Source organism: Oncorhynchus mykiss, unplaced genomic scaffold (assembly GCF_013265735.2).
Source record: "Oncorhynchus mykiss isolate Arlee unplaced genomic scaffold, USDA_OmykA_1.1 un_scaffold_729, whole genome shotgun sequence".
Taxonomy (NCBI): Eukaryota; Metazoa; Chordata; class Actinopteri; order Salmoniformes; family Salmonidae; genus Oncorhynchus; species Oncorhynchus mykiss.
In genome coordinates this window covers 45,500-54,173 of record NW_023494176.1, presented here as the reverse complement: position 1 = coordinate 54,173, position 8,674 = coordinate 45,500, and the positions used below count along the sequence as shown (strand labels likewise).

At 39.3% G+C, this 8,674-nt stretch overlaps 1 long non-coding RNA gene across 1 annotated transcript; it reads left to right on the top strand.

The window, feature by feature from the left end:
- Nucleotides 1-2,458: 2,458 nt before the first annotated feature.
- On the top strand, nucleotides 2,459-8,400 carry LOC118962102. The gene is made up of 3 exons (XR_005049538.1): nucleotides 2,459-2,515; nucleotides 3,946-3,992; nucleotides 8,103-8,400. It is a non-coding gene; the product is annotated as an uncharacterized LOC118962102 (long non-coding RNA).
- The last annotated feature ends 274 nt before the right edge of the window (nucleotides 8,401-8,674 follow it).

Genomic DNA, 8,674 nt, shown 5'->3' with positions numbered 1-8,674 from the left:
TGTATTTACTTCTCCACCATGGCCTTTTTTTGCCTTTACCTCCTTATCTCACTCATTTGCTCACATTGTATATAGACTTGTTTCTACTGTATTATTGACTGTATGTTTGTTTTACTCCATGTGTAACTCGTGTCGTTGTATGTGTCGAACTGCTTTGCTTTTATCTGACCAGGTCTCAATTTTTTAAACTGCAGTTGTAAATGAAACTTGTCTGAACTTGCTGAACTTACCTGGTATGAATAGATATGGAAAGGTTTCTGGACACTGATATTCTGAATATGTTGAAAAAAATACTGCCACTATTTCACCACCAAGAATAGCAGTGTAATTTTAATATGATTTGACTATGCAGGCTGTCAGGATGTCTAGTCACAGAGAAGGCTGTGCTTCTCTGGTCTCAGCTGAGGTCAAACCCTCACACCTGAAAGAACTGGATCTGAGTAACAATGACCTGAAGGATTCAGGAGTGAACTGCTCTCTGCTGGACTGGGGAATCCCCACTGTAAACTGGAGACTCTGAGGTCAGTATTCCTGTAGTTGGTCAACAAGTGATAACTGTTCACCAGATCCACACGTGTTGTTTACCAGGCACACGTAGTCCACACTACATGCCTGTGTTACTGTTTAGAAATTAATAGTGAATAAAGATGAAAAACAAAGTTATAGAGGCAGAAATATGTTTTTTTAAATGCTATTCTTTATTTGGTAATGGTGAGAGTTAGCATGTTTTGTTGTAGTCTCTGTATTGGTAATGGTGCGAGGTTAGCATGTTTTGTTGTAGTCTCTGTTATTGGTAATGGTGAGAGGTTAGCATGTTTTTTGTAGTCTCTGTTATTGGTAATGGTGAGAGGTTAGTATGTTTGTTGTAGCCTCTGTTATTGGTAATGGTGCGAGGTTAGCATGTTTTGTTGTAGTCTCTGTTATTGGTAATGGTGCGAGGTTAGCATGTTTTGTTGTAGTCTCTGTTATTGGTAATGGTGAGAGGTTAGCATGTTTTGTTGTAGCCTCTGTAACTCTCTCACTCATTATTATTCATGATTCATTCATGTTCTTTCTCAATCATGGCAGTCACAGGCTTGATGTAGTCATTGTGTTCAAAGAATATGGGACCAAATACTAAAGTTTTGACTACTTTAATAAACTATAAGTGAATTGGTCAGAATACTTATGACTTCTTCAAATAGGGGGACAAGATAGTGCTTTAATTTTTCTAAACCGTGAAACAGATATGTATTAAAATATCCTCAAATAAAAGATGACATTATATACTGTCACCTCAAATTAACATTTTGATCTTAAACCTAAAATGTTGGAAATATAGCCATATTTAAAATGTTAGCTTCAGTGTCAAAATAGATATGTTGTGGACTGTATACTCAATACAATCTAAATCTGATTCCTCACTGTCTAAATAGATATGGTGTGGACTGTATACTCAATACAATCTAAATCTGATACCTCACTGTCTAAATAGATATGGTGTGGACTGTATACTCAATACAATCTAAATCTGATACCTCACTGTCTAAATAGATATGGTGGGACTGTATACTCAATACAATCTAAATCTGATACCTCACTGTCTAAATAGATATGGTGTGGACTGTATACTCAATACAATCTAAATCTGATTCCTCACTGTCTGAATAGATATGTGTGGACTGTATACTCAATACAATCTAAATCTGATACCTCACTGTCTAAATAGATATGGTGTGGACTGTATACTCAATACAATCTAAATCTGATACCTCACTGTCTGAATAGATATGGTGTGGACTGTATACTCAATACAATCTAAATCTGATACTCACTGTCTAAATAGATATGGTGTGGACTGTATACTCAATACAATCTAAATCTGATACCTCACTGTCTAAATAGATATGGTGTGGACTGTATACTCAATACAATCTAAATCTGATACCTCACTGTCTAAATAGATATGGTGTGGACTGTATACTCAATACAATCTAAATCTGATACCTCACTGTCTAAATAGATATGGTGTGGACTGTATACTCAATACAATCTAAATGATACCTCACTGTCTAAATAGATATGGTGTGGACTGTATACTCAATACAATCTAAATCTGATTCCTCACTGTCTAAATAGATATGGTGTGGACTGTATACTCAATACAATCTAAATCTGATTCCTCACTGTCTGTCTTCTGACTGATACTGCTTTTTAAACTGGTCTGGTCAGTTACTATAATATTTGTACTATACATGTTTCTCTTTTTCTATAAGCAACACTTTGATGAAATAATATATTGCCACTATTTTCACCACCAAAGAATATCAGTGTGATTTTAATATGATTTGACTCTTTGCAGGCTGTCAGGCTGTGGAGTAACAGAGGAAGGCTGTGCTTCTCTGGTCTCAGCTCTGAGGTCAAACCCCTCACACCTGAGAGAGCTGGACCTGAGCTACAATCACCCAGGAGACTCAGGAGTCAGACTGCTCTCTGCTGGACTGGAGGATCCACACTGCAGACTGGAGAAACTCAAGTATGTAGAGGGTTTATGTCAATGTTCAAAACATACATGTTTGAGTATCAGGCTAGTTAAGACACACATTATTACCACCACTTGGACAAATGTTACTGTTGTGGTGTGTGTGTGTGTGTGTGTGCGTGTCTGTGTCTAGTGTATGTGTGGGTATGTGTGTGTGTGTGTGTAGTGTGGGTGTGTCTAGTGGGTGTGTCTAGTGTGTGTGTGTGTATGTGTGTGTGTCCAGTGAGTGTTTGTATCTGTGTTTGTGTGTGTGTTTGTGTGTGTCCTGTGTGTGTGAGAGTCCTGTGTTTGTTTCTCTCTCTGTGTGTGTGTGTGTGTGTGTGTGTGGTGTGTGTGTGTGTGTGTGTGTGTGTGTGTGTGTGTCTAGTGGGTGTGTCTAGTGTGTGTGTGTGTATGTGTGTGTGTCCAGTGAGTGTTTGTATCCTGTGTTGTGTGTGTGTTTGTGTGTGTCCTGTGTGTGTGAGAGTCCTGTGTTTGTTTCTCTCTGTGTGTGTGTGTGGTGTGTGTGTGTGTGTGTGTGTGTGTGTGTGTGTGTGTGTGTGTGTGTGTGTGTGCCATGCGTGGGTGTCCTTTGTGTGTTTGTGTGTCCTGTATGTGTGTCTCCTGTTTTTGTGTCCTGTGTGTATGTGAGTCCACTGTGTGTGTCCTGTGTGTGTGTCTCCTGTTTTGTGTTCCTGCGTGTTGGTGTCCTGTGTGTGTGTCCAATATCTGTTCAGAGTGTGTGTGTCCTGTGTGTGTGTCTTGTATGTGTGAGATTACTGTGTGTCCAGTGTGTGTGTGTGTGTCCTGTGTATGTGACCAGTGTGTGTGTATGTGTGTGTCCAGAGTGTGTGTGTCCTGTGTGTGTGTGTGTGTCCTGTGTGTGTGTGTCCTGTGTGTGTATGTCCTTTGTGTGTGTGTGTGTGTGTGTGTGTGTGTCCAGTATGTGTTTTCAGTGTGTGTGTGTCAGTCTAGTATGTGTGTGTGTGTGTCAGTCTAGTATGGTGTGTCAGTCTAGTATGTGTGTGTGTGTGTCAGTCTAGTATGTGTGTGTGGGTGTCAGTCTAATATGTGTGTGTGTGTGTCAGTCTAGTATGTGTGGTGTGTGTCAGTCTAGTATGTGTGTGTGTGTGTGTCAGTCTAGTGTGTGGTGTGTGGTGTGTGTGTGTGGTGTCTGTCTGCTGTCTGTCTGTCTGTGTGTGTGTCAGTCTAGTATGTCTGTGTCTGTGTGTGTGTCAGTCTAGTATGTCTGTGTCTGTCTAGTATGTCTGTGTCTGTGTCAGTCTAGTATGTCTGTGTCTGTGTCTGTGTGTGTGTGTGTGTGTGTGTGTGTGTGTGTGTGTGTGTGTGTGTGTGTGTGTGTGTGTGTGTGTGTGTGTGTGTGTGTGAGAGTGAGTTCAGGTGTATCACTCAATGACTGTCTGTTCTTCTGCTTACCGCTACAGTGTGGAACATGGTGGAGAGAACACAATGAAACCTGGGCTTAGAAAATGTGAGTGTTGACTGCTGTGAAGAATATGACTAAGAATAAGTCTTAATTCAAGTAAGGGAAGAACCCCCTGAAATGGACAAAAATGTATTTTCTAAAGTAGTTAGTGATATGTAGATGTTATATTATGTAAAGTAGTCTAGGTTATAATGTATAGTAGTGGGTTGTTAGTGATATGTAGATGTTATATTATGTAAAGTAGACTAGGTTATAATGTATAGTAGTGGGTTGTTAGTGATATGTAGATGTTATATTATGTAAAGTAGACTAGGTTATAATGTATAGTAGTGGGTTGTTGGTAATATGTAGATGTTATTAATTATATTAATTATATTAATATTGGCACCGTACGAAACATATACAAGATGTCAAATACCTCTCAAATGGACGACAGATCATTCAAAGCTTTTTGGTAATGCCAAATGTCACAAAGCAAAAATCCAAAAGATGGCGAGTGCGCTCCACAGTAAATTGTCATATTGCAAAACATCGAGTCAAGACCCAATGGTCAAATTTTGAACATTTGAAAAAAAATTCTAAAACTTATCACCCCCTAACCTCACTGATAGGGGACATTATTTTTACGTCCGGATGAATAGCGTGCCCAGAGTAATCTGCCTGCTACTTCGGCCCAGAGGCTAGGATATACATATGATGTCTCTGAGTGTCTGTGAGTGTCTGTGAGTATAACAGAACTCATTTGGCAGGCGAAAACCTGATAAAATCCAACCAAGAAGTGGGAAATCTGAGGTGTGTGTTTTTCAAGTGATTGCCTTTCCAATATTCAGTGTCTATGTGGTTGCACTTCCAAGGCTTCCACTAGATGTCAACAGTCTTTAGAACTTTGTTTCAGGCTTCTACTGTGAAGGGGGAGTGAATAAGAGCAGTTTGAACCAGTGGTCTGGTTAAAAGCCTTTAGTTTAGTTCCTTTTCATTTATAAAGACAAGAACTTGTCCGGATGGAATATTATTAAAGATTTATGACAAAAACATCCTAAAGATGATTCGTCGTTTGACATGTTTCTAGAAACTGTAATAGAATTTTTTTGACTTTTCGTCTAGACTTTGTGCTCGTGTCTTGTGCATTTTTGATTACTGGACTAAAAGTGTGCTTTCGCCATAAAGCCTGCGTTGTCGTGACCGCTCTTTCCTGTGGAACATAACGCGACAAACAAAGGTATTTTAAAAATACTATAAAATAATCTTTATGGAACAAAAGGAAAATTTGTTGTGTAACTGGAAGTCTCGTGAGTGAAAACATCCGAAGATCATCAAAGGTAAACTATTATTTTGATTGCTTTTCTGATTTTCGTGACGTAATGCTTAGTGTACATAATGTACATAATGTTATGCTATGCTATCGAGAAACTTACACAAATGCTTGGATTGCTTTCGCTGTAAAGCATAATTTTCAAAATCTGAAACGACAGGTGGATTAACAAAAGGCTAAACTATGTTTTGCAATATTGCACTTGTGATTTCATGAATATGAATATGCATATTTTTTTTGTAATATTATTTGACTGTGGCGCCTATGCTATTCAGGGGTTGCTGACGAAAATGATCCCGCTAACGGGATGGGCCAAGAAATTAAGGAGAAGTTTCTTTAAATGTATTTTAAACACTTGTATCTTAGATCAACGTTTATGGTGAGTATTTCTGTAATTTGATTTGCTCTCTGTACTTTCACTGGATGTTTGTTTGAGACAATGCACTTCTGAACATAACGCGCCAATGTAAACTGAGATATTTGGATAAAAATATGAAACTTTATCGAACAAAATATACATGTATTGTGTAACATGAAGTCCTATGAGTGCCATCTGATGAAGATCATCAAAGGTTAGTGATGATTTTAATCGCTATTTCTGACCTTTGTGAGCCCTCTCCTTGGCTGGAAAATGGCCTGTATGGTTTTCTGTGACTAGCTGCTGACCTAACATAATCGCATTGTGTGCTTGCGCAGTAAAGCCTTTTGAAATTGGACACTGTGGTTGGAATTACAAGACGTTTATCTTTAAAATGGTGTTTAATATTTGTATGTTTGAGGAATTTTAATTATGGGATTTCTGTTGTTTTGGATTTGGCGCCCCTTCAATTTCACTGGCTGTTGTCGAGGTGGGACGCTACGTGTACCAGAGAGGTTTAAAAAGTGCTTTCTGGACAGTTTTTCGAAATTCTTTCGATTCTTTTGTCAATTACACATGTTTAAGAACTGTACATACATACATACATACTTTTGTCATATTTTATTGTCATAATTGTTTTACTTGTCCGTATGGCATAGGTTTTGTCCATTTGCAGTAGGATTTCATAGGAACTTAACTTCTTAGGGCGGAGGGCAGTATTTAGTAGCTTGGATGAATAAGGTGCCCAGAGGTGCCCATAGTAAACAGCCTTCTCCTCAGTCCCAGTTGCTAAATATATATATATATATATATGATAGTACATTTGGATAGAACACACTGAAGTTTCTAAAACTGTTCGAATGATATCTGTGAGTATAACAGATCTCATATGGTAGGCAAAACCTGAGAAAAATCCAAACAGGAAGTGGGAAATCTGAGGTTGGTCGATTTTCAACTCAGCCCTTATCGAAAACACAGTGGGATATGGGTCAAGTTGCACTTCCTAAGGCCTCCACTAGATGCCAATCGTCTTTAGGAATTTGAATGAGGCTTCTACTGTGAAGTGGGGCCGGATGAGAGCTCTTTTAGTCAGTGGTCTGGAAGAGTCACGCATTGGTCACGCATTTCACATGAGAGCGACCTGCTTTTCTACAGACAACGGAATTCTCCGGCCGGAAGTTTGTTGAAGATTATGATAAAAACATCCTAAAGATTGATTCTATACTTAGTTTGAATTGTTTCTACGACCTGTAATATAACTTTTTGAACTTTTTGTCCGACGTTCAGCTGAACCTGCATGCGCATTTGGATTTGTGTACCAAAAGCCCTAACAAAAAAAGCTATTTCGACATAAGAAATGGACATTATCGAAAAAATCGAACATTGATTGTAGAACTGGGATTCCTGGGAGTGCATTTCTGATGAAGATCATCAAAGGTAAGTGAATATTTATGATGTAATTTCTGACTTCTGTTGACTGCACAATATGGCGGTATATCATTTTTGCTTTGTTGGTTCTATTTCTCTTAAACTACTAGATAAATGGCTGGTTCTTTCTTTCCTGACAGCGTAGGTTCATGTACTTTGACGTGAAGTGTTCAAATCAGCTATTTCTATTTTCGTTTTGACATTTAATCCCAGAAAAATTGCCTTAACTCAAAAAAGCGTTGAGGCCTCGACGCCATCTTGTCCAACCTATGCTCACCAAGTTTCATCTTCTAAGTCTATTCCATTTAGGAAAAATGGCCATGTCGTGATTGGTGATATTTGTACATTTGCAATAAGATTCCATTCGCCATTTGGTGGAATTTACAGGAACAGCGGAAAAATGACCAATATTTGAACCATTTTAGAAAACGGAAACCGAATGTCCGAGAGACTTGGTTTGATGACTCACTGGAAGATCTGGCCCCTGTGCACGTCCCGGACGTCTTGTAAGGCACTGTCTCTTGTACATTTGCAATATGGAAATTCTCATCGATCATACAGCAAATGCCGAAAGTGCCCTTCATGTATGTTAAGTCAAGTCAAAGACCACCATCATTACTTACTTGGTCACATTAAATATCAGCTGTAGTTCTACAGAAGCAGATATCAGGGACACCAAAGTTTACCAGTAGTTGCTTTGACAATGTGAATATTTGTGTGTGTGTGTCCGGTTGTGTGTGTGTGTGTGTGTGTGGTGTGTGTGTGTGTGTGTGTGTTTGTGTGTGTGTTGTGTGTGTGTGTGTGTGTGTGTGTGTGTGTGTGTGTGTGTGTGTGTTTGTGTGTGTGTGTGTATATGTCTGTGTGTAATTAATGTGAATAAGTGTGTTTTATATCACCATACAGTATAACATATGATCATTCAACAAGTCTCAAGTTACCTTAACTTCTCCTTTTTGATACCTAGAAACATCTACATAAATTAATTAGTGAAAGTGAGTATAACATTCTAATGTGAATGATGATGATTTCTAATATTGTGTCTGGTTTCATCCATCAGATGTCCGTGATCTTACACTGGACCTAAACACAGTAAACAGACTCCTCTCTCTGTCTGAGGAGAACAGAAAGGTGACATGTAGGAGAGAGAAACAGCCGTATCCTGATCACCCAGAGAGATTTGAGGACTGTGAGCAGGTGCTGTGTAGAGAGGGTCTGACTGGGCGCTGTTACTGGGAGGTAGAGTGGAGTGGGAGAGGGGCTGATATAGGATTGACATATAAAGGAATCAGCAGGAGAGGAAGGGGTGATGACTGTTGTCTTGGATACAATAACAAATCCTGGAGTCTGTTCTGCTATGACAACAGTACACTGCCTGGCACAATAATAATCTCACTATAATAGACGTCCCCTCCTCCAGCTCCCACAGAGTAGGAGTGTATCTGGACTGGCAAGCCGGCACTCTGTCCTTCTATAGAGCCTCCTCTGACACACTGACCCACCTGTACACATTCATCTCCACATTCACTGAGCCCCTCTATCCAGGGTTTAGGGTTCATTATGATGAAGACTCCTCAGTGTCCCTGTAAATAATAACCTGACACACACAAACACACACACATTGGACACACA